At 32.0% G+C, this 24,148-nt stretch overlaps 1 long non-coding RNA gene across 1 annotated transcript; it reads left to right on the forward strand.

The window, feature by feature from the left end:
• The first annotated feature begins 20,462 nt into the window (after positions 1-20,462).
• Positions 20,463-21,306, forward strand: LOC110013179 (uncharacterized). The gene is made up of 2 exons (XR_002288381.2): positions 20,463-20,683; positions 20,854-21,306. It is a non-coding gene; the product is annotated as an uncharacterized LOC110013179 (long non-coding RNA).
• The last annotated feature ends 2,842 nt before the right edge of the window (positions 21,307-24,148 follow it).

A 24,148-nucleotide genomic window follows, 5' to 3' on the forward strand; every position in this document is an offset into this window, starting at 1 on the left:
ATCCTTTTGTGTTTTTTAAAACGAAGCAATTTACATCCTTGTCTGAGGATGTAAATTGCTTCGTTTTAAAAAACACGGAGAGGTAATTGCTAATTTTTTTATCGAGGGTAATTGGCTCATCTGCAATATCCCAGGGGTTGCTTATATTTTTGCATATATATTAAAACACATATCTTAAAGAAAATCTAAATATGGGAATTGAATTGAATACCATACTCCCAAAATCATAAGACACAAGATTACATTAATTCCTCTCATCAAATTACCAACATCTATAAAAGTCAAAAAATGAAGAAAAAAGTAGACAAGAATCTCCTTCATGTATTGCATGCAAAAAATCAAGAATCTCCTTCATTCTGCCCTTGTTTTTGTCAGAAGAAATTCAATCCAACAACCAATAAAATTTATTCTTTTCCTTCATTCCCAATTTCAATTGACTACAGAGAAAAGAAGGTAAAGAACTGCAGCATTTTCTGATTACTCGCAGTAAACAAGAATGCCAATGGTCGTAGGACGCGGACGCAGGTGGAGTGACTTGATTATTTGGTGGGTCGGAGTGGTTTTGCAGCTGTTGTTTTTACTTAGCAATGCCCAGAATTTGCAGGGGTGAGTTGAGACATATGCAGCCATGCACGGGTGGTGTAATTTCCTTGACAAATTAATTTCTCTCTTCTCGCTTTTTATAAGCTTATATACTCATGTATTGATACTTGCGTAAATTATAATGAGTTTTTTGAGGTTTGGTGTAAATACAAATACTTTTTTTTTTTAACAAATTATCAATACGTTTTGAATTTAGTGTACGTCTAATAATTAGCCCGATCTGTTAGTCTACATTAGGTTTTCATCCATTTTTTGTAGTGAACTCGCCAAATTATCCTTGTGGATTATGAATTATAATTTAACTTACTTTTCAGAATTTTCTAAAAAATTTTATAGAGTAAGTGGATAAATTTTTGGGTTAATGACCCCCTTTAAAAATACATTTTCCCCTAATTTCTTTTAAACTACACATATACCCCCCTTAAAAATTCTCAATCTACACATGACCCCCTTCCTGATGCAAGCAAAAAACAAGTACATAAATTTTTAATTTTGCAACTCATTGAACATTCCCATGTATATTTTTGCATTTATAAAAAAAATAAATGTAATATATATATATATATATGTGTGTGTGTGTGTTTGTGTGTGTAGAGTAAGGTTAACATTACTAAATTATTTCTTTATAAGTATAAATTTATTACATGAACACGTTAAGTGAAGGGTAAAATGAAAATTTATGCATTTTTTTTTGTTACCATCGACATTTTTCATTCAAATCCTAACAAAAGAGAGCTAGTTATAAACAGTAAATTTTCGGAGAGAATGCAAGTGTAATTAACCCTAAATTGTTTACAGTTTTTTTTTTTTCAAAGTTTTTCATCCACTTTGTCCGGTTCTTTTATACTTTTTAATGTTTTTAAATACCATAAAATTACTTAGAGCAAAATTGATAATTCCAAACCTTAGTTGAAGGATAACATAATTTCATCAAACATCAGGAAAGCATTTGTAATTATTTAATCAATGTGAGAGTATTTGTAATTATGTCAAATCTCAAAAAGACTCGTTGTAATGTACTACTGAAATTTCGTAGTTTTGTATGAAGAATAAAAAGAAAAAAAATACAATTTTAGTCCCGTGACAATTGAGAGGTTACAATTTTGGTCTTGTTGAAATCAAATTTAGCAATTTGATCCTGTAACTAAATAAACATTGCATATTCAGGATAACTCCGGGCAATTTCAACAAATTCCCCAATTTAATTGAATCATATCCAAGTCACATGCGATTTTCCAACAAAATTAACTTAAGTTGTCCTAAAATTGCAAAAATATTTAAAATTTCGGGATCAAAATTGCAGTATTTTGATTTCAACATTATAACAAATTATCAACCCTACACTTACAGAACTAAAAATCACATGTTTCCATAAGTAAGATAACTTTGAAAAGCTAATATGTTCTATGAAGAACAAAAATTAGTTTTCCTTAAATTTGTTTGGCTACGGTCATTAACAAATACTTTCTTGCAGCAGGGAAGGACTTTCAGAAGACAAAATTCAAGCTGATTTGCCATCTGCTGGTGTGCAGTTACTTGAACAGGATAAGCAAGTAAAACTACAACTACCAGTGAAAAATCTTATTATTGTTTTCATTATCTATACATGAAAATATTTTTAACATGTGTGCAGATTGTAATGTGTAATGGAATAGTAAGCATCACATTAACAGTACCAGGTGGTGCAGTTACCAACATAACATACAAAGACAGTGGCAATTTGCTTGAAACCAAAGACACTAAAGAATATAACCGAGGGTATGCAAATTCTTGTGATTTTTTTGTCTTGCAAGTTCTTTTTTATGTGGAAGATATGGTGGAAAATTGTATTTTTCGTCCCATAATTTAGTTCTTGGATACTTTTAATTCTATTGTTTTGGAAAATTTTTGAAATAGTTGCGAAAAGTCTCACTTTCAGTTCTCTTTCCAACTTTCGTTATGAAATTGTCCGGGAAAAAAATAAAACATGTGCAATTCACGTGATTGTTTTTCTCTATTTTGAAAAGATAGCAGACACTTGATTTGCATATACTTTTTTTCGTCAATTTCCTAATTGTAATTGGTAGGATTATTGAAAATGAGACATTTTGCAAATTATGAGACTATTTTTTGAAAATCTGTAAAAAATGGAATTGAAAATGTACTGGATCTAAATCATGGGATGAAAAATATAGTTTTCCTACAAGATGAACACACACACACACACAAACACACACATATTTAAAAGAGGGAAAAAATATTTTTTGTTTCGTAACTGATGGTCTTTCCACTTTCGAGCCCATTGGTTATAGGATTATCATTTTTTGTCCCGTAACTTCTAAAAAGTAGCACTTTTAATACCCCTGACTCGCATTTCTGTTAGATATTTTAAAGAAAAATTGCACCCGCTTAGTACGTGATCGATAAATTGTTTACACTTTTGATCCCATTGATTACTAAATTTTCACTTTTGCTCATAACATTGAAAAAGAAGGTCTATGTGGATGCACTTAGCATCCACATAGCATTTTTCGTTAAATATCTAACGAAAATATGTCATGAGATAAAAAGTACTACTTTTTTAATATACATGACCAAAAATCAGAATCCCAATTACCAATTAAATCAAAAACAAAAAAATTTTAAGTTACAAGACGAAAATACTATGTTTCCCCTAACATAGTATATATGCCTTTGTATAGGGGAAGACATTTACATATATATACTCAGTGCAATCCCTGCCCAACTGCCTGTACATTTTCTTGATCAAGAATGCAGGTTGAGTACTCTATAACATTAACATGCACTAAATATATATATAGGCACTGGAATGTTGTTTGGAGCAAGCTGCCAGAAGGAGGCAATATGGTTGACAAGTAAGTTTTTGTACCACTATAACTTGCAGTAAATGGATTTATTGAGAGTACTGAACATGAGTTTTCTACTTAAAATAAAGTTGTATGTAAAAGTAATTGTTATTACAACAAAGTGCAATTTTCTAGAAGATTTTTATTGTGGAAATAAGTTTTAAATAATTGTTACTATATATATATACTGCTTTGTGAACTATTCATTTATTTATAGTTAATATGAATATTTATTACTTTAATTTTTTATTAAGACACATCGACAACACGTAGTTAAAACTCAAAATTTAATTACTCATGGATTCAAGATTGATTTTAAATTTTACAATAAAGTGTATTTGAATATTTTAAGTTTTGAATTTTTGTAAATAATATGTTGTTTATAATCGAGTTAAATAACTTACTATATGCATCAAAAGAGTTAAACTATTTCTAAGGATATTTTTAAGAGTATAATACTTTATTAATAAAAGTATAGGCATATAGTTATTAATTATCAATTTATATACACTAGAAAAAAAAATTATTGGCTGTAATTTTAATAGTTGTAGACTAAAACCCGTAGTAAATAATTTTTATTGATCATGGTTAAATAAAATCAATGCAAAAATATAGATTTTACCATAAAAAAAAAGTAATTTGCCATTGCTAAGATTAAAAGCCATGGAAAATATTTTTGCCACCCTTGCAGATACCATGGTCAACTATGGTTGCATAACTGTAGTCAATAACTATTTGTTACAGCTATTTTATTTTTAACCATGGCAATTAGCTATGATTAAATATTGCTTTTTTTGCAGTGTTATTTAATTTAATTTTTATTATTTTATTCAAATTTTCATAAAAAGTAAATACTTCCTGATTTATTTGATTTTACTTCTAATAGCACTGTACGTACAAGATCTTATTATTTAGAAAATAAATAAATTCACAACATTTTCGATTCATGTTCATGTTACAATTATAACAAATATACAATAAAGATTGGATCTTTGTTCAGCTTAGAAGGAACAAGTTACAAGATCATAGTGCAAAATGAAAATCAAACAGAGATTTCCTTCACTAGAACATGGAAAGTTGGCAGCTCTGATGCCCCTTTAAATGTTGATAAAAGGTACGTACGTAACCCTAATTTTCATGTTCTAATATCATAACTTTGTTGATACTTGTTATTAATCCATGAAGATTTGCGTCAAAATTTGAAATTGGTAAGTAGATTCGTGATGTTGCGTAATTCCCCTGGATTCTATTCCTATGCTGTGCTTGAACGCTTGAAAGGATGGCCGGCTTTCAACATCGAAGAAGGAAGAATTGTGTTCAAGCTTCAAGAAAATAAGTACCTGAAAAAAGTCCTTACTCTCTCTATTCTTAATTTTTATTTATGTAATGTATCATAGTAATTTTTATTTTTACTTATATATAATACATAAGTATAACTATAAATTTATATATAGGTTTCATTACATGGCAATGTCAGATGACAGGCAACGATTTATGCCAATGCCCAAGGATCGTCTTACTGGCGAGACCTTAGATTATAAAGAAGCAGTTCTCTTAACAAATCCAACCAATCCTGAATTCAAAGGCGAGGTGCTTCTCTCTTTTTCTTCTTTTTGTTGGTGTAAATTATTATTTGAACAACTAATTCAACAACTACATTAGAGGCTTGATTTGTGAAATTTTGGGGCGTTGGTTTTTGTTTTTAATTTTATTTTTAATTTTCAATATTTTTAATGGGGTCAAAATGCTTTATTGATTTTTGTAGGAGAAATTAAAATATATTTGGATTGTGTGTTTTTAAACTTAGGTTTATAAGTGTGAAAAATGAGGATGTGTTTGAATTTTTTATTTGTTTATATAGATACTTTGTAAATACTGTATTTTGCATTTATAACATAATATTACATTTATTTTTAAAAACGTCAAGATGACATGAGAACATATCTTGTCATGCTCTATCACGTAGCTAAAAACAAAAGAAATGATAAGGCCTAGAATTGCATACGAGAAGGTTGTTTTCAATGGATTTAGGCTGCAAATTTTCACGAAAATTGGACTTTTTCGATAGAATTAGGCTAAACAAATAATTTTTCTCCGATTTATTTGTGCAATACACTTTGTCAGATAATATAATTAGCTCTAATGTATCTAGTTTCGTATAATACTATGTAACATGATTAGGTGGATGACAAGTACTTGTACTCATGTGACAATAAAGACAATCAAGTTCATGGGTGGGTAAGCAGTGATCCCCCTGTGGGTTTCTGGATTATCACGCCAAGTAATGAGTTTCGTACAGGCGGCCCCATTAAACAAGATCTTACATCCCATGTTGGTCCATATGTTCTTGCTGTAAGTATTTCTCTTTTTTCTTTTATGAGTTTTTATCTATTCAATTAATATAATTAAAATTAGTAAGTATAGTATATTAATTCAACAAATAATTAAAAATAAACAAATTACAATAACTCACATGACGTGAGATAAGTATCCACTCATTTTGTGGGACTCAAAGCCATGATATCGAATTTGTTCATGGGACCTCAACCTTAACATTAACCACTAGACTAAAACATTATTAATTTCAACTTATTATAAGTATTTCACCTAATAAACAAATTATCCATGCGTACATTATATCGATGGGGGAGAAAAAGCTAGATTTTAATTGCCTTTTAGTTTCTTGATTTTCATAAATAAAACCTTAAACTGATGAAATGAATAAGAAGTATTGAAATAGTAATAGAAGAAATTATAAATTGAAGATCTCTGTGCTATATACTATTTATAAGTGAGTTCCAGATTTTGTGATTTAAAAATACTTTTGAGTTGTCTACAAAACCTGAAGGAAATTTCTTTTCCCAAAGAATTGAAAATAATTTGGGAGAATGGGCAAACAAATTAAAATTCTAAATAAAGAATTGAAGTTTTTGTAATGAAAGCTATGAATTATTATTCTTTTCTTTTCTTTTTAATAAGTTAATTACAATCATTAATATTCATGATAATATAGTCATGGGGCCTCAACTTCGCCAACTGAATTAAACCTAATTGGCAAATGAAAAATTGAACTGATGATTGGTTCCCAATTAGACTGAATGAGATTAGCATGTCCGTATACTTTAATTTGGATTTTTAATATATTAGTTAAAAAATGTTAAAATAATCCACCAAATAATTAGAGGATTGAATATTTGCAGGAGATACAATTCATCCAAATATCATAAATAATTTACTATAAATAAAATATATTTGCCGGCTTAAAAAATGAGTTAATAGGTTGTTAAAATTATGACTTCAAACAAATTTATGCAAAGTAAATAAATAAAGAAATTAGCTGAGTTTAGCATATATCTGCTGGATTGACTAATTACTTACATTGTCCATGAAAAGATGTTTATTAGCAGACACTATGCGGGGGACGATATAGATCTCAAATTTCAAACTGAAGAGTATTGGAAGAAGGTTTTTGGTCCTGTTTTTATCTATCTCAATTTTGATGCTACGGCAAAATCCCATCCATCTGTCCTTTGGAACGACGCCAAACAGAGAGTACTACCGTATTACATTTCAATTTAAATCGATTATTCCACACAGCACACAGCTTATAGAACCATTTATTTCAGAGCATTAATTAATAATTACTCACTCCTTATTTGTTTTGGTAATTGATTAGATGCAGAAAGAGGTAGCTAGTTGGCCGTACCGTTTTCCTTTTTCAAAAGACTATGTTAAATCCAATCAAAGGGGAGCTGTAAGCGGTCAATTACTTGTTGACGATTGGTATATATATACTTTAATACATAGTTTATAGTTAATAATTTCATTACGTTATAGCTCAACTTATTGCGAAAATTAAATTTTATGAGGTGGAGTAGGTCTTGGAAAATAAATTTTGTACCATCATGATATAAGAGCTGAGATTAAAAGAAACTAAGAGGAAAACTAAACATAATCATTTCCTCCCCCTTCATTTTCCCTATTTATCTAGAGCGTTAAATGCAATTTACTCTTAACATGTGAAATGAACAAAAAAAATTTAATAAAAAAAGAATTGCAAATTACCTTCAGTGTTTTGAAAAATGAAGTAAATTACTTCCTATCAATGGTTTAGATAGGGGGAAATTTGCTTTATTTTTCAAAATACATGGGATAATTTGCTATTTTTTGCTTCACAAGGAATTTTTTGTTCATTTCTTATATAACAAGAGAGTAAATTATTTTTTTTCTTTATCTTAAGGATTAAAACCATGAGTCTACTAGTGCATATAATTGTGTATTGATATTGCTTTTATAGGTTCATAAATAAGCAACCTGTGCCTGGAGCCTCAGCTTTTGTGGGATTAGCACCCTTAGGAGTTGCTGGTTCATGGCAATTAGAAAGCAAGGTAAATATCATGTTTCATTCTATATTGACTTCTAAATAGCATTCTTCACCAAAAATAGGGAACTTTATTAAGTTATATTAATCTAACTAGGGTTATTGTTATTTCTTCAGGGTTATCAATTTTGGACAAAGACAGACCAAAATGGAAAATTCTTGATACAAGATGTGATACCTGGGACTTACAGCCTGTTTGCATGGATTCCTGGAACTCTTGGAGATTATAAATATGCTTATGACATCACCATCTCCCAAGGAACTGTTGTTGAGGCTAGAAATATGATTTTTAAGGCTCCACGAGAAGGTGAAACATTGTGGGAGATTGGAATCCCTGATCGCTCAGCTGCTGAGTTTTTCATTCCAAATCCTAGTCCGAAATTCAAGATACATAAATACAGAGTTGAAGTTGAAAAGTACGGTTTGAATTTAGAACTTATGGGCATAGATATATCTCTAAAATTCAAACTAATAGTATCTGGTAGATCAATTGTTCTAATTAGACTTGTTCTTCATTTACAGGTTTAGACAATACGGTCTCTGGACAAGATATGAGGATTTGTATCCACAAGAAGATCTAATTTTCAAAGTTGGTATCAGTAATTATAAGAAAGATTGGTTTTTTGCACATGTGACAAGGTAAAAGTTCTATTTTTGTACTTTTTTTTTAAAACCCAAAGACAAACAAGGCAAGGTCATCATTGGACTATTGTTTTAGTAGGTATCTACTTTGATAGCTACTTCTAATCTTTAATTTCATTTTATGTAGCAAAGCAGTAAAATTAATTGACCATGATAATACATGTTTATATATGTTGTCTATTAATCTTTCATGTATGTTGTCCGTTTTGACTTCTTGAGATGCAAGATAGATTTATAATACTTCTATTCTATAATGTTTGTGAAATTGTAACTATTGAACAATCAAAAAAGTGAGATTATTTTTTCATGGGTTAGGAAAGCGACAAATGATGAGTACGTACCAACAACATGGAAAATTTTATTCGACCTGAAAAATATTAACAAAGGAGCAAACTACACCCTCCAACTGGCCCTAGCATCAGCAAATAGGGCTGAATTACAAGTATGAAATTTATATTCCCTTATGTAGCATCATTTTTTGGCTAGGGTTAAATATAATTTTCGTCCTGTATTTTTTGTGTTGGCATTTTAGTCCTTTATCTTCTCAGAGTAGCAAATAAGTCTTGCAACTTTTTAATTTTTCTTGATTTTGGTCCTTTAGTTACCCCAGTTTGTAAATGTTATGGGAAAGAATCATATGTCTTGCATGTCCTTTCTTTAATTTGTTTTTTTTTCTTTGGCCAATTTCTATCAGCATGGAAGTAAAATATCGGTCCTGTATTTTTTGCATTTTGATATTTTAGTCCTTTATTTTTCTAGAGTAGCAAATAGGTCCTATAACTTTTAATTTGTTGCGAGTTTGGTTCTTTAAATTGACCAATGAGAAAAAAAAGGCCCAAAAATATGTGCAGGATACATGCTTTTTTCCAACAATATTTGCTCTAGTAACTAAAGGACCAAAATTACGGAAAGTTAAAAAGTTGCAAGACCTATTTGCTACCTAGAAAGATAAAGGACTAAAATACAAAAATACAAAAGATATATGATGAAAATTGCATTTAATCTTTCTTAGCTAGTATAATATGACATGCCTGAAAGAATTAATGCCAAATCACTTGAAATGCTTGCCCTGGAGAAAATTAGTAACTCCATGAATTATTGTTTTGTTTCAAGTGATGCTAATCATTGTTTACTCATATGTTTGAAGGTACGTTTCAATGATCCTAAAACACTACCACATTTCACAACGGGACCAATAGGCAAGGATAACACGCTAGCAAGACATGGCATTCATGGAGTGTATCATTTTTACAGTATTGGAATTGCCGGAAGTTGGCTTGCCACTGGAATGAACACAATTTTTTTAACACAGGCAAGTAGCCGAGGGCTCTTTAGAGAAGTCATGTATGATTATATCCGTTTCGAAGGCCCTATCTAAGTACAAAGGGATCCTCAATATAGTTTAACTCAATGATTTAGTAATGATGCAATAGAACTCAATGACATTTTTATTATGGTAACCTTCAACCATAACTCAACTTGTTCCTTCAAGATAATTTTGAATAAATCTTAAGTATTCATCGACAACATAATCTTCTATAATAGATTGTCTTAGATGAGCTTTGTAGTTGTGCCCTAAATCAAGGGTCATGACACGACCATACCACTGACTCTAGAAACTCAGTAACATGATGCCATCAATACAGAGCAAGAATCATAACAACTTATTGACGAATATCGATGACATCCCAAAAATAATACTCTTAATCAATGCAACGTAATGCATAATTCTAAAGTTTATATTAGCAATCACAAATGAATAAATTCAAACTATCGCAACCGATTATATTTATCTTAAGAGGTCTTCCATCAATTTCAATTCCAAACTACATCATAACCAAAACAATTCGAACTTATCCATAAGAAATATAAAACACCTTTACTCAATTTCTATAGCTATTAGGAGATATCGAGAGTAAATTAATTGCAACTCCTAATGTAGCGCTTTCCCAAACAATTCATTTATTTTCTCTGTAAAATATCAAAGGTGGTGTGAGCGATTAATCGCTTAGTAAGTAGTCTATCTCTTACTGGATATGACATCACATTACCAGTTTATAAATGGTCATTTATCATGAAAGTATACCACCAAGACATCCAAAAATTCAAAAGCTTTCATTGTAGTACTTTATATATATATATATATATATATTTAAAGTGATTGCATAGGGTTAAAATAATATTGACAGAAACATGAATCATATTTTTTCACTAATGTGAACCAACCTATTTTGAAAGAATAGTTAAGGAGTGAGTATTCTGAATTATTCTCTTATTCACTAGCAACAAAATGTACACTAAATTTATTTGTTACTATTATTAGAACCAATTGTACAATCTTTAATTTTTAACCTCGATCGAAAGAATCTTAATTAAACTTATAAACTCAATCTTTAACCTCAACTGAGAGAGTCTTAATATTACCTCAGTCTTTAACCCACAATGAGACGGTCGGAACTTGTATTTTCGATTTTAAACCCTAATTGAGAAGTTCTAACTTATGTTCTAAAATCTTTAATCCAAACAAAAACAGTCCTAATTTATGCTTTTGGTTTTTAACCCCAATAGAGAGATTTTGGATCAACTCTAATTTCCAATTATTATTGGATTTCTTTTACAATTGAGCATGGAAAATCCATCAATTGTATGAACTTAAGCATGCCTTACATTGTTGATAAGAAAACAATATTTAAACATACATTTTCAATTTCAAGAATATCCAACAAGAAATTTCACTTATAGTAAGAAAAAATTAGTTATCAGAAGTCAGATTTTCCTCCCAAGTTATCCCTAGTAAGCAAACTCGACATAACATATTGAATTTTAAATTTCAATGATTTAATTGAAGGTTGTGCCAATATTTGACAAAAGATCATAGCGATCACATGCACTTCATTATTTACACAACAAGGAATATCATATGCTCGCATCTCATTTTGTTTTATATCAAAAGTATTCTTTTATGGAAATATGATAATTGATATAAGAAGACATTTGAAAAAAACTATGAAGCAAGAGGAGATAAACATGGGGACTATTTATCATGACTAATGAGAATTTAAGTTCAAATAGCAGTGAGTGACACGCATGGGGACTATTAGATGGCCTTCGTGTGTGAATCGTGATGCTAGAAATTTACCCGGGAAGGGGGATAAGTTAACCCCCCCCCCCACAAATTTGTGGAAGAGGCTGTGGGGGAGACAAATCTCCTCGGCCTCCTATATCCATCAGATCGAGGTTCTGCTTCGGCCTTCTTCAAGTCGAGGCATCATGTCTAGATCAAGGGGAGGCCGAGGATTCTTGGCCTCGGCCAAGGATTCTTGACCTAGGCTAATGGAGTCGAGGCTTCCAATCCTAAACTCGCGGATGGTCGGGTTCCCCTGGTTGGGTTGTCATGTGCTGATTTTTCTTTGGAGATCATTGATAAAAAAAAAAATTAATAGTGTCCCATCGATCTTTAATCTGTTAATGCAAATCTTCAAAGAAACTTTATGATTCTCCTCTTCTAAAATTGTCCATGAGTCTGAGTTAGTTGGAACTGGATCTTCCTCAGCCCCTCAATTTAGGTTCCGTTGTCGTATTATGGATGTTGATAGTTGTTGTAATATGGTGAGTTTGGAAGAATTTGATGGTCTTAAAAAGAGGTATCATCCTTTGTCAAAATTTGAATTTTTGTTTGTAAGTGATAAGGATAAGATAAAGACTCCTCCTTTGGGGTATTTTTTATTAATCAAGAAGTGATGTAGAAATCGTTGGGGGAGTTGTTCTAAATTGTCAATTGTTCTAGAAGGTAATTGGTTGAATCAAGCCATGATTTTTCATGGGAGAGACGTTCTAAAGATTTTGTAGTATGCTACATTGCTTATGCTTAGGAGGTCAGCTTTTTCCATGAATTGTTCCAAATGATCTTAGGGGTCACCTGCACCTTTGTACTCTATTATATTTTGGATTTTGATTTCTGTTTGAATTGCTTCAGCCGAATATACAAATATTGCAAGTGAAGAACTAAAAAACAAAACGATAGTACTAATCTAATAGTACCTCCTTATTTTGTGTTTTTGCCGCATACACTTTAGTTTCTACCAAAATGGATTGTACAAATCCAACGATGAGGTATGGACAAAATAGAGGGACTTTGATTTAGCTCCTCTATGGAAGCCAAAAAGAACAACAATGGAACAATGCTTGTACCGGTTAAAGACTAACTACAAAAGTTAATATTCATCTTACGTTTTCATGCAATGTGTTTAGTTTTCTCGATCTAGCCACGTTAATGTTCTTTTATTTTATTAGTGTTGAACGTCCAAGGGAAAAATAGTATTTTTGATCCCATAAGTTAGGTTGGTTTCACTTTTGATCTCATTCATTATGAAATTAGCACTTTTAGTCCCGTAACTTACAAAAATTAACACTTTTGGTACTCATCAACTTTTTCATGTATAATTTAATGGTGTAGGCCATGTGTCCATAACGTGGCTATTAAGTACTTTTGGTTAGAGGAAAAATTAGCCGTTCTTTCCATAGTAGCATATGAATGCTCCACTTGACCTACTTGATTCACTTGTGAAAGACATGATTCTTTGTATTGCTTTTACTTGGCTTCAACTTAAAGAACTATGGGAAGACTGTGATTCAATTTTTGTGAGAGAAGACAAAAATCCCCTTTCTTTGCCCTCATTTTCATTAAGATTTATTTTTTTCCTCAAATGTAGGTAGTTATATTTCCTCCTGAAAATGGTCCCAAACTAGAAGATGCGTCAATTCTCCCTCCAACAAGAAATACTTAATGGGCAGATGCCCGACATGTGACTTGCGTCGTTAAATTATAGACAAAAAATTGGATGAGAACCAAAAGTACTTTTAAAAATTATGGGGCTGACAGTGCTAATCCTGTAAAGAATGAGACAAGAAGTGAGGTATATGGGACCAAAAATGGTATTCCACGATACTTGAGAAAGGAATTTGATCCCTACATAGTTTTATGATTTCTATATTTTAAAAATTTATCAATTTCCACTATGTGTGCATTTTTTGAACTATACCGATTCTTTTAGATATTACGCTTAGAATCTAGGGCATATTAGACAATTCTCTCTTTAATTTGATGACCAATTGACAAAGACAAATTAATCACCCACAAGTGGGCTGAACCAAATTATGAACCCCACGTCCTTGGTAGATTTGTAATGAGCCCTTTATCCCACATTGTATGAGGCCCGCAGCCTACATTATCTCCCAGGTTGGCAAAATAATATGCTCTAAATTGGACCGGATATTTGACCCAATCAACTTGGGTAAAATTAGTTTGATCTGAAAGCACGATTACGAGAAGGTCAAAAATTTAACCTTCATCATGAAAACTGAAACTTACACGTAAATCTCTTTTGATTTGAAAAATTATATCTAATATTTTTTAGGTTTGCTTTTGTCTAACAAATAAGTCCCCATTAATTAAAATTTACTGGATTTGCTGATATTGACAAAAAAATTGAATGAAATTTGATATTTACCCTCGATTAACTTGTTACTAACTTATTACAAGTCAAATAATTTATTTTCGACTAAACTGCTCTTATAATAATAAAAATATACTTCTTACATGCAAACATACGTGAAGACATATGAGGATAATTTGGCCATAAAAAGATTTATCTGACATGCAATAAATCAGTAACAAGTCAAATGGGGGTAAATATAGATTTTTTTCGATTTTTTAGTTAATATCAGCAAATTCAATAAATTTTGACTAATGAATGGACTTATTTGTTAGACAGAAGCAAACTTCAGAAGTATTAGATGTAATTTTTTAAATTATAGAGGATTTATAAGTAATTATATCAAATTTCAAGAAAGCCAAGTGTGATGATCCCAAAATTCAATTAGACTAATCACATTATTTATGACATTTGGTACTTTGCAGTTGCACTGGGAATGAATGCACAGAAATTATGAGCTTTCATCAGGCATAGCTACTCAAATAATGTCTGAATTTGAATTTATGTAGCTCAAGTCAGCTCAAATTATTAGGCTAATAATAATTCTTACTCTTAGTTTGTATACACAAGTTGGTCTTGAGTGGTACGTAGTTGATGCTGATTATTCTAGTTTTAATTTTAAATATAAAATTAATTAAGTATTAGAAAATAATTCTGGTGATGAGTGTCCTCGCAAAGGCATCTTCATGTTTGGCCTTAATTTGTCATTGTTAATGGTGTGATGTTTAGAATAATTTAACTGAACAGCTGTTTTGTTCATAATCAAATTGATCGGAATCTAGCTATCTAAGTTATACACGGTTGAGACAATTGCTTTCCAGTGTTTGTTATCCAATAATGCATAAGATGGAAATTTTCTCAGGTAAATTACAATTACCTCCACTGAAATTTATTATAATTATGAATATTCCTTTGTTGTTTGAAAAATTATAAATACCCTCCTGATATTTGATAAAATTGTATAATGCTTGGATGAGGGTATGAAATTGTCAATTTTGCTCTTACTGTATTTTTTTTATTTTTTAAAATTAAAAACTTATAAAAAAATCAAATGGAGCAGATGAAATTTTTTTAAAAATTATAAAAAAATTATCCACTTAGTCCATAAAAAAATAAAAAAAAATTAAAAATAAATAAAATAATCCACAAAGGCATTTTGGTCAATTCACCTCAAAAAATAAGGGAAAGCCTAACAGATTGAGCTAACTGTTAGACGGTCGTTAAAATCAAGGAGGTATTAATTTTTCAAACAACGATGAGGTATTTGTAATTGTGCCAAATCTCAAGAGAGCTCGTTGTAACTTGCCCAATTTTCTTCTACAAAAGTTTTTACAACACTGAGAATAATTCCTCGATTTTCTAAGTACGAAATTGGGAAAAATGCATTTTCCGTCCACAATTTACGCTCGATACATTTTCAATCCCATTGTTTATGAGGTTGTGAAGAATAGTCTTGAAACTTACAAAACATCTCAATTTTCAGTTATTTTGCCAACTTGTATTAGAATATTAACAAAAATAACCACGTATAAGTCATTTAAATCTTTTTCGAGAACGGAGGAGAACCACCACATTATTTACACGAATATTTTTAGACAATTTTCTAATAAAAGTTGATAGATGATAGGATTATTTACTTGAACCCCACAAGCAATGGGATAAAAAGTACGTAAAATTTAAATTATGAGACAAAAAATATAATTTTTTCTCCAAAATTATAAATACTGGAGTTTTATTCTAAAAACTAAAACAACATAGTAATGAAAGATGTACTACAATATACATGATGAATGAGTTATAATGACTACGAATAAGGGAGAATTACACGTCTCGAATTCAAACTATAATTATTTATTTCATCTTTATAGCTAAACATGTGCATGCTACTAATTATATTTAGGTGCATTTAGATCAATGAATTTGAACATGCAGACTTAAAATTCATCTAACTGGTTTGCCCTATAAAATAAATCAATGAAATTTAAATCTTAATTTATTGAATTCATTACATTTTAGTAAATCCACTAAAAAATTCATTTAAAATGCTCTAAAAACGTCAGCCAAACGAATTTAAAATTCTTGCACAAATTTTCTATAAATCCAAATAAGAGATTTGGAATACGTCGATTTGAAATTCAAAAAATTTAAAATTTATTCATTTCAAATCTTCAGACTAACTCACGCAATTTTTTTTGAACTAACACTCTTATCAGTGCCTCTCCAAAAACAAAAAAAGAAACACCCGTAGAGAACTTTTATGAAATAGTTGTACTATTAAAATTACAAAATTTATTATTGTGATAAAAATAAAACTTTTGTCACTTAATTTATATAACTAATAATAATACAAAAATTACCACTTGATTTAGTACTAATTTCCTTTTTTTTTTTCCTAGCGTAATATATCATCATAATATATATATATATATAGTGATGGAGAGTACCAGGTTGGTGGTTGATGACACCTGTAATGGCTCCTTGCTATGCCCGTCTAATCTTACAACAACTCCCATCACTCATTTAGGCAGCCAATTTGTTTTCTCTTTGTCCTGGTCCCATTGTCCCCCTCCGGAATTCCGCTGATTTTTCCCACTCCTTTCCAATTTATTTATAAATTATTCGTTTGTCCCACGTTAATATTCCAATAAAAACCAAAAGCTTTTCATCAACAATACATCCATTATTATCATTTATACTATTAGTTAAATGCGAAAGATTATTATAATTAATCATAATTGAAATTCATATTTTCAAGCTTTCTATTATATTTATATACATTCTTCATTAATCTTATAATTTTAGATTTTTTTGTAAACAATTATCATTAATGTTTATTTGTATTTTTACTTAAGACTGATTTAAAAAATTAATTCATTCAATAAATGAGATTAGTTTATGTACCATATTATATATATATATATATATTTGTTTCTAAAATAAATCGATTGTAATAGTATAATAAATTTTTATTATTAATAATCAGCATATATCGATTATCAATGTCAAATTGAGAAAAATACAAATAACATATTACAAATGAGCAAATTATCTCCTATGAAAAAAATAACAATTTACCTTTCAATATTTTTAAGAATGTAACGATTTATCTTTCTTTGTTTTTTAAGATGAAGTAATTTACTTGCTTAAACAGGAAGATAAATTATTTCATTTTAAAAAATAAAAAAAATAAATTACTATTAATTTTTTATCAGGAAGAAATATATTTACTTTTTTTATAATATTAAAAATAAATAAATTATATTAAACTTCACATCAAATATGTATAATTAATAAAACCCTCGAGTGTGCTGGTTACCAGATTTAATTTAGTGTATATGCATATAAAGTATGAACTCTCACGCTTTTTTGAATACTGCTTCCGCGTACGACCCGACAAAGTCCAAATAAAACCATCGTTTTCGACGCACTTTCCCCCTCCCAACAACAACTTGAAAAAAATCATTGCCCTTCTCTCTCAAAAACCCTCTTATTCTCTCCCTTTATATACACCTGCAACAAGGGTTTGATTTGCTGACATAGTTAGTTTCCATTCATCCGTCTGAAGATATCCAACACCCATAATCATCATCAACAATCATGAGCAGTGCAAACTACGACAGAGTGAGCAAGAAATGCTGCGGCGGAATAAAGGGTCTTCGCCTCAACCCCCGGAGATTTTCCGTCCAGAGACTGCGCACCAAGTTCTTGTATCTTTTCGGGCTCTTCAGGAGATGGAGAAATTCCCTGAGAAGAAACCTGCAGGTGAGAAGGAAAAGCAGCAGCAGCAGGAAGGAAGTTGGAGGGTATGTGTATAGTTCTGGTGGGGTACGGACGATGGCGCACTCGAATTCCTTCTGCTCGGAAGCCATAGCAGATTGCTTGGAATTCATCAAGAGGAATTCGGTGTCAATAGATGATGAGAGAAAGCCTATGCTCAAGCAAGAATAGCAAGGTCAAACTCAATTTTTGTAATGTAAATAAGTAGATATATTACTTAGTTTTTCCTCTTCTTGTTTGCCTTTTGATGGTTTTTTTTTTTTTTTTTTTTGGGTTTTTCAATTCTTATCTTTTGTAGAGAATGTCTAAGCAGCATGAATTGGAAAGTGGGTTTTCCTTTTTTCGATGTTTTCTAGTGTTTTTCTCCTCGGACAAGTTCTGCTGTGTTTTGTCTTGTCTCCTGCTGAAGGTCTGGGAAAACAAGAGAGAAATATATATGAAAATTGAGTTTTAATTCTTCTTTTTTCTTTCGTTATCATTTTCTTTTGATTAAATTTCATAATTATTTGAAATAGTTTAATCGCAAGAGGGCGGTGATTTTCAGCATTTAGCTTAATTGAGACAAAGAAAAATCACTTAGAATATGTTCATGGACGGTTCTTGGCTCCACGTGTTTAGGAATAGAAGTTGGCTACCGACTGTAAAGAAAAATATACTTTTTCTTTCTTTCTTTCTCAATCGTCTACTCTCTTACTAATCCATTGTTTCCATGTTTCAACTTCTCAATTCTAGAGCTCGATTGCGTGTGCGCCACAATTTAAATTATAATTATTATTATTTTTTGAACGAAAACACTAAACTATTATTATTTAAAATAAATTAATTACAATCATTTATGTTAAATATAAATTATATCTAAATAACATATGCCATACAATAAAATAACATCTCATGCATTTGTGGAGTTTGAAATTACCACTAAAGTTATAGAAACTTAACTTTACTGATTGAACTACGTTTCATTAGCCACCAATTTAAATTATATTCTACTAATATCTTAGAGTGAGAACTTTTTACGTAAATGGATGTGAAAACTTTAGTTCAGAATAAAAAATGAAGGAATTTTGTGTCATCCTTATTCTTTTTATAGAAATGAATATTACATAATTATATTAATGTTCCAATAAACTAGGTAAAGAACAATACATTAGTTCGATAAATGCATCAATATTATGACTAAGAACTATGGAAGATTTTTGTATTAGTTTGCGTTATACATTTATGTTGTGTGTTCAAATTTAAAAAATATATTTAATTTATTTATGGAAGTCTTGTAAAGTGCTTAGGTAAGTCGGAAATTCAATTGGGTGTCCTGTAAGGAAGACACACATGAAAATCATATGGGGAAAATTCTAATTATAGCTCTTAGATGCTCGTAAGTTCGTCAGAGGAATTATGAGGTTATAAAATTGCTTAAAGTAGCAAAAATTATATTTAAAGCACAGAGAATTGGTATTTCCCAAATAATATATTACACATGAACTATTAATTCACAAATAATTATGCAATTATCATAAATATATATATATATATTATGCCCGTATTCAAGTCGGGTCAGGACCAAATCGACACTAGCCAATTAAAATATATATGGGCACTGATCTTTCATCATTAGTTAACTTATTTTGAAGTTCAGGGGCATTTATATAATTTCAAAATGCCATAACGTAGCCCCATATCAATATTGACTTTAGTAATGGTTGATAAATAGTTGTCAAATTATTGTTTTAAATTACAAGAGTTTTTTCTCCTAATTTCTATAACGCTTTTACATTTTCTAGTGGTCAATATTTCAAGAATTGGGAATTTATGGATTTTAAATGTATCATGACAATAAATTCATTGCAAATATTTAAGTAATTATGAATAATCATGAATGTGGAATTTCTGCATTAATCTTTATTCATTAATGCAAATTTCAAATCAAACTAATATTGATCATGATAAAATCCTTAATTACTTCGAATCCTTTTTCGAATTCAAATCTTCAATCTAGAGACAAGCATAATCACATATCTTAAAAATTATACAATATGTTTGCATATCACCATGTGTATTGCCAATATTGGCCCTGGGAAGTCCACACATAGTAGGTGTGAACTGAACCATAAAAGAGATGTAAGCAGGTAGAAAAGATTAGAAAAATAAAAAGGGGCATAGAAAAGATTGTGAGCCACCTAACCCCGACCCCCATCATCTGACAAAAGGTACCAAGTTGGAAAGACAACCTTAACCCCCCAACTTCTTACACTTCGTCATATTTCAAATTTAGGAAAACAGTTTACTGGTCAAGTTGTCCTAACTTGACAACCCTCATCACTTTTCGTTGGATTTCACAGTGATCATCACTTAATTCTTTCACACGCAGGCATACATAGCCTTCTCGAAACATTAATAACAAAGACAATGATGTCAGCAAATTACACCACAAGCTTTATTCTTGTTGCACGTAAAACATGATGAAAATTATATCTTTAGTCTCACAAAATGGTGGATGTATTATGTATAAATTCAGCTCATGTTTTAGATATTTTTTAAAATTTTTAAATTTAGAAATATACGTAAATTTGTTTAAAAACTTAATTTTGTTAGTTTTTTAACAGAGAAAGCACACGATTATATATTAATGTCACAATCTAAATTTATGAATATGAGTTGGCCACAACACTTAATCAAAGGCGGCTTAGTGACACCAAACTATCAAATAGAGGTATCAAAATTCTGGGATAATTACATCCAGAAAGAAAAAAGCTCAATTATGTCATGCTTTTTGGATGACATGGATCCGACTCTAGCATGAGAGGAGTGTCGTCTCTCACATGATAGGAGTGGAATTGAGGGTTTTGATCAATTGTTAGTGTGAGATGTGTAGGAGTGGTGCGGTGAGGGTTTGATGAGTGTTCTTCCTTGGGGATTTATAGTTGCTATCTTTATCATAGGTTTTGCTTGGATCCATCCCATATGTTTTGTTTGGCTGGGTTTTAATTAATTGAATTTATCCATTGGCTTTTTGTTTTCGTTTACCTTCATTTCAGTGTTTGTGCAATTCAAGTTCATATTTTCTCGATTAATTGTCCTCTAAGTGGTGTAGGCTCTGCTTCTTTTGCAGGTGGTGAGAGGGGAGGCAAGGGAGGTTCAGTTTGGGGTTTGATGGAGGCAAGTGGTTGTATATCATCTCAATATGATAAGTTTGAAGGATTTGGGAGTGGAGCAGTTGGGTAACCAGTTAGTACTTACAAAGGAGGAAGAGGATGTCCTCGTATTGTCAAATGAAGCAGGGTCCGGGAGCATAGAAGTTGCAGAGTACATGCTTGTTGGGCGATTACTATCTTCATGATCGTGCGAGCTTGATGGTATTGCGCATGATGCTGATTAATCTACTTAAGCTACTAAAGGGGATAACAGTGCAGTTGTTTGAGAAAATCGATTTCTTCTACTGTTTAATCATAGTTTAGATAGGGGTAGGATTATGAATGGCTGTCTTTGGACATATCATAAGAATTTGATTTTGTTAAATCGGGTGGGGGCTTAAGATAATTCGTTGACTGTGGACTTAAATTGGTATCCGTTTTATATTCATGTTCATGGGCTACTAATCCGAATGATGACGAGGTAGGTGATGGTGTAATTGGAAATAGGCTGGGAGAATTTATGGATCCGGATCATATGTTTGCTGGATTTACATGGGGATCAAAGGTTCATATCTGGGTTTGGTTGGATATTAGGGAGCTATTAAAACGATGTCTTTTATGTATGGACAACTATCGAATCTTTGTTATGATTGTGGAGTGTTAGCTTGTATTATGCGAGATTGTAGTTGTAGGTTGGCGACGTCATAGGCGAATGGCAATATGGAGGAGATGAGTATTAATCGTTGTTGCGGGAATCTCGTGTAGTGAGGTTCATGTTAGCATAGGGGTTTAGGGAAAGGGAACGGAAGGGTGGGTGGGGAAGAGGAAGGGGCAGGCAGTAGCAGGATCAAGGGGTGTATAAAAGGAGGGCAGTTGCTAAATTAGTCGTCGATTATAAGAGGGAGAAGGATTCAATGAGGCTCAAGCTACGGGGCGCAAGTGGAGGAGATGAAATGGTGGCAAGAGAGGACGCGAGGGGTAGGGATGGAAAGAAGGGGGTAAAATGGTTGAGGAGACACTAGGGAGCGGGGGTGAAATGAGAATTGGGATAGTGGGTTCATGTGGGATGGAGGTGAGAATGAGGGAGAAAGGAATTAGTGAAGGGAAGATGGGCTTATCACATGATAAGAGATTGGGTCGGGTGCAGAGGAGGATTACAGATGGGAGATTATAATTATTGAGCTTGTGAACTAGCACGGTGTGGGGTAGAATGGTGTGGGCTAATGTTCTATAGGCTAAAACCCTGTAGGAATCTAGAGGGTCTGGGCAAACAGATATGGTCGGCTGATGGGCTTCAGCGATAAGGAGCTGATTCTCAGCTTCAGTTGGTTTGCGTTCGACGAACCAGTGAATAGTAGCGAGCAAGCCGAGTGGGCTAACCCCATCGGGCAGAGTGATGTGTTGCTCATGTGGCTCGATCTCTTGATCCGTAATCGGCCCCAAGCTCATATCTGACATGTTCACCATGTGTCCCCTTCTATCTGATTCAGATAGTACCAAGCTCATTCTTTTTGAAAACGGTCATTCCATGACCTTCGCCAGTATTGAAGCATTGTTGGAACTCCTAAAAACATAGGTTAAAAAATGTGAATATCACGCTGAACGTGGTTAGCAAACGTCTCACACGTAAGAAAATGCCAACTCTCTGAATTTGATTGGTTTGGCATCCATGGCTCACTTGTGAATTGTTGGAAAGGTGCTTTACTGATTGACTCGTGGAGCTAGGTACCATACTATGTTTCTAAATCCGGATCAAGAAATATATCCTCAAATCCTTTTCGCACAATAGCGAGTAATGTGGCCTAAGATACGACACTCAACATATATTAGATAATCTCTCATAAGAAAACCAGACTGTCAATTGATCACCTTGAGACATGCGAGCAGTCAGAAATCATTTCACTGGCTGCCTAACATCCAATCCTCTCCTCATGCCTTCTTCACTCATGCAACATATTCATAGAAAACCTAACGTACACTAAAATCTAAGTCTCATGAAAGAAACAAAACTCTCATTGAGACACCCTAACTCTCATGCGAGAGATATGATGGAGAATGACTAATTCTTTAGACTCCTGATCCCTAAGACTTCTAAAATTATTTTTTGCTTTGAAAATATTAAAATAAATCCATTAAATTTTTGTGGATGGGATAGAGTCCTATTTTTTCCAACTACTTAGGTATGGCTCTATAAATAGGGGTAAGCTCATTTCATTCTACACACCAAAATTTGAGAGCTCTCCTCTTCTAGCTCATTTATCTTCTTTCACTTCTGAGTTTTATATTTTGTTCTTTGTTCCAAGCTTTCTTCCACGAGTGCGAGTGTAAGAAAGTAATAGCTGTGTTAACCTTGGGGAGCGATCGGTTTATACTATCTGCACCACGGTGGTACCGAAATTTCGGTTTCAAGGCAGTGGTTTTCCACGGCACAATATTTCAATTTCCAACAATTGAAAGCGAAATATTGTTATAATGGTTATTCCAATTGCTAAAACACTGCTTGAGCTCTCCAAACTAGAGCCACTTGACGGGACCAACTATAAAGGATGGTCACAAAAGTTGCTCATATTTTTTGAACAATTGGACGTGGACTATGTGCTGTTCCAGAATCCATCGGAAACTCCAGCTGAAATCTCCACTCTTGTCATTACTGCAGCGACAATTCCAGCAGAAGAGACGACTACAAAATCTGAGCACGAGAAAAACTGAAATACGACAGAGATAATAAAACGGTGAGAGGTCATCTGCCGAATCATATGAATAATTCTCTGTTCGATTTATTTGTCAACTATAAGAGTGCCAAAGAAATCTGGACTATAATGGAGGCAAGATACGGAGGTGATGATGCTGGAAGAAAAAAATACGTCATCGGCAAATGGCTTCAATTCAAATGGTCGATGAGAAGCCTATAATGGACCAAATCCATGAGTACGAGAACCTAGTAACTGAAGTGCTAAGAGAGGGCATGAAAACGTGTGAAATTTTATAAGCCAACGTACTACTGGAGAAATTCCCTCCTACTTGGAGTGAATATCGCAACCACTTAAAGCACAAAAAAAAAGGATCTAACACTTCAAGAACTAATCAGCCATATGAGAATGGAGGAAGCAAATCGCCTAAAAGATAAGGAAACTTCTCTCTCTTCTATTTCAGTTAAAGCTAACCTTGTTGAGTCTGCTGGATTTAAAAACAGGTTTCCTCAGAATAAAATAAAAGGTTTTCAAAAGAACAATCAACACAAGACGTTCAAGGACCTGACAGCAAGATCCAAAA

The sequence above is a fragment of the Sesamum indicum genome, linkage group LG9, assembly GCF_026168435.1.
Source record: "Sesamum indicum cultivar Baizhima isolate 11 linkage group LG9, ASM2616843v1, whole genome shotgun sequence".
In the NCBI taxonomy this organism is placed as follows: domain Eukaryota; kingdom Viridiplantae; phylum Streptophyta; class Magnoliopsida; order Lamiales; family Pedaliaceae; genus Sesamum; species Sesamum indicum.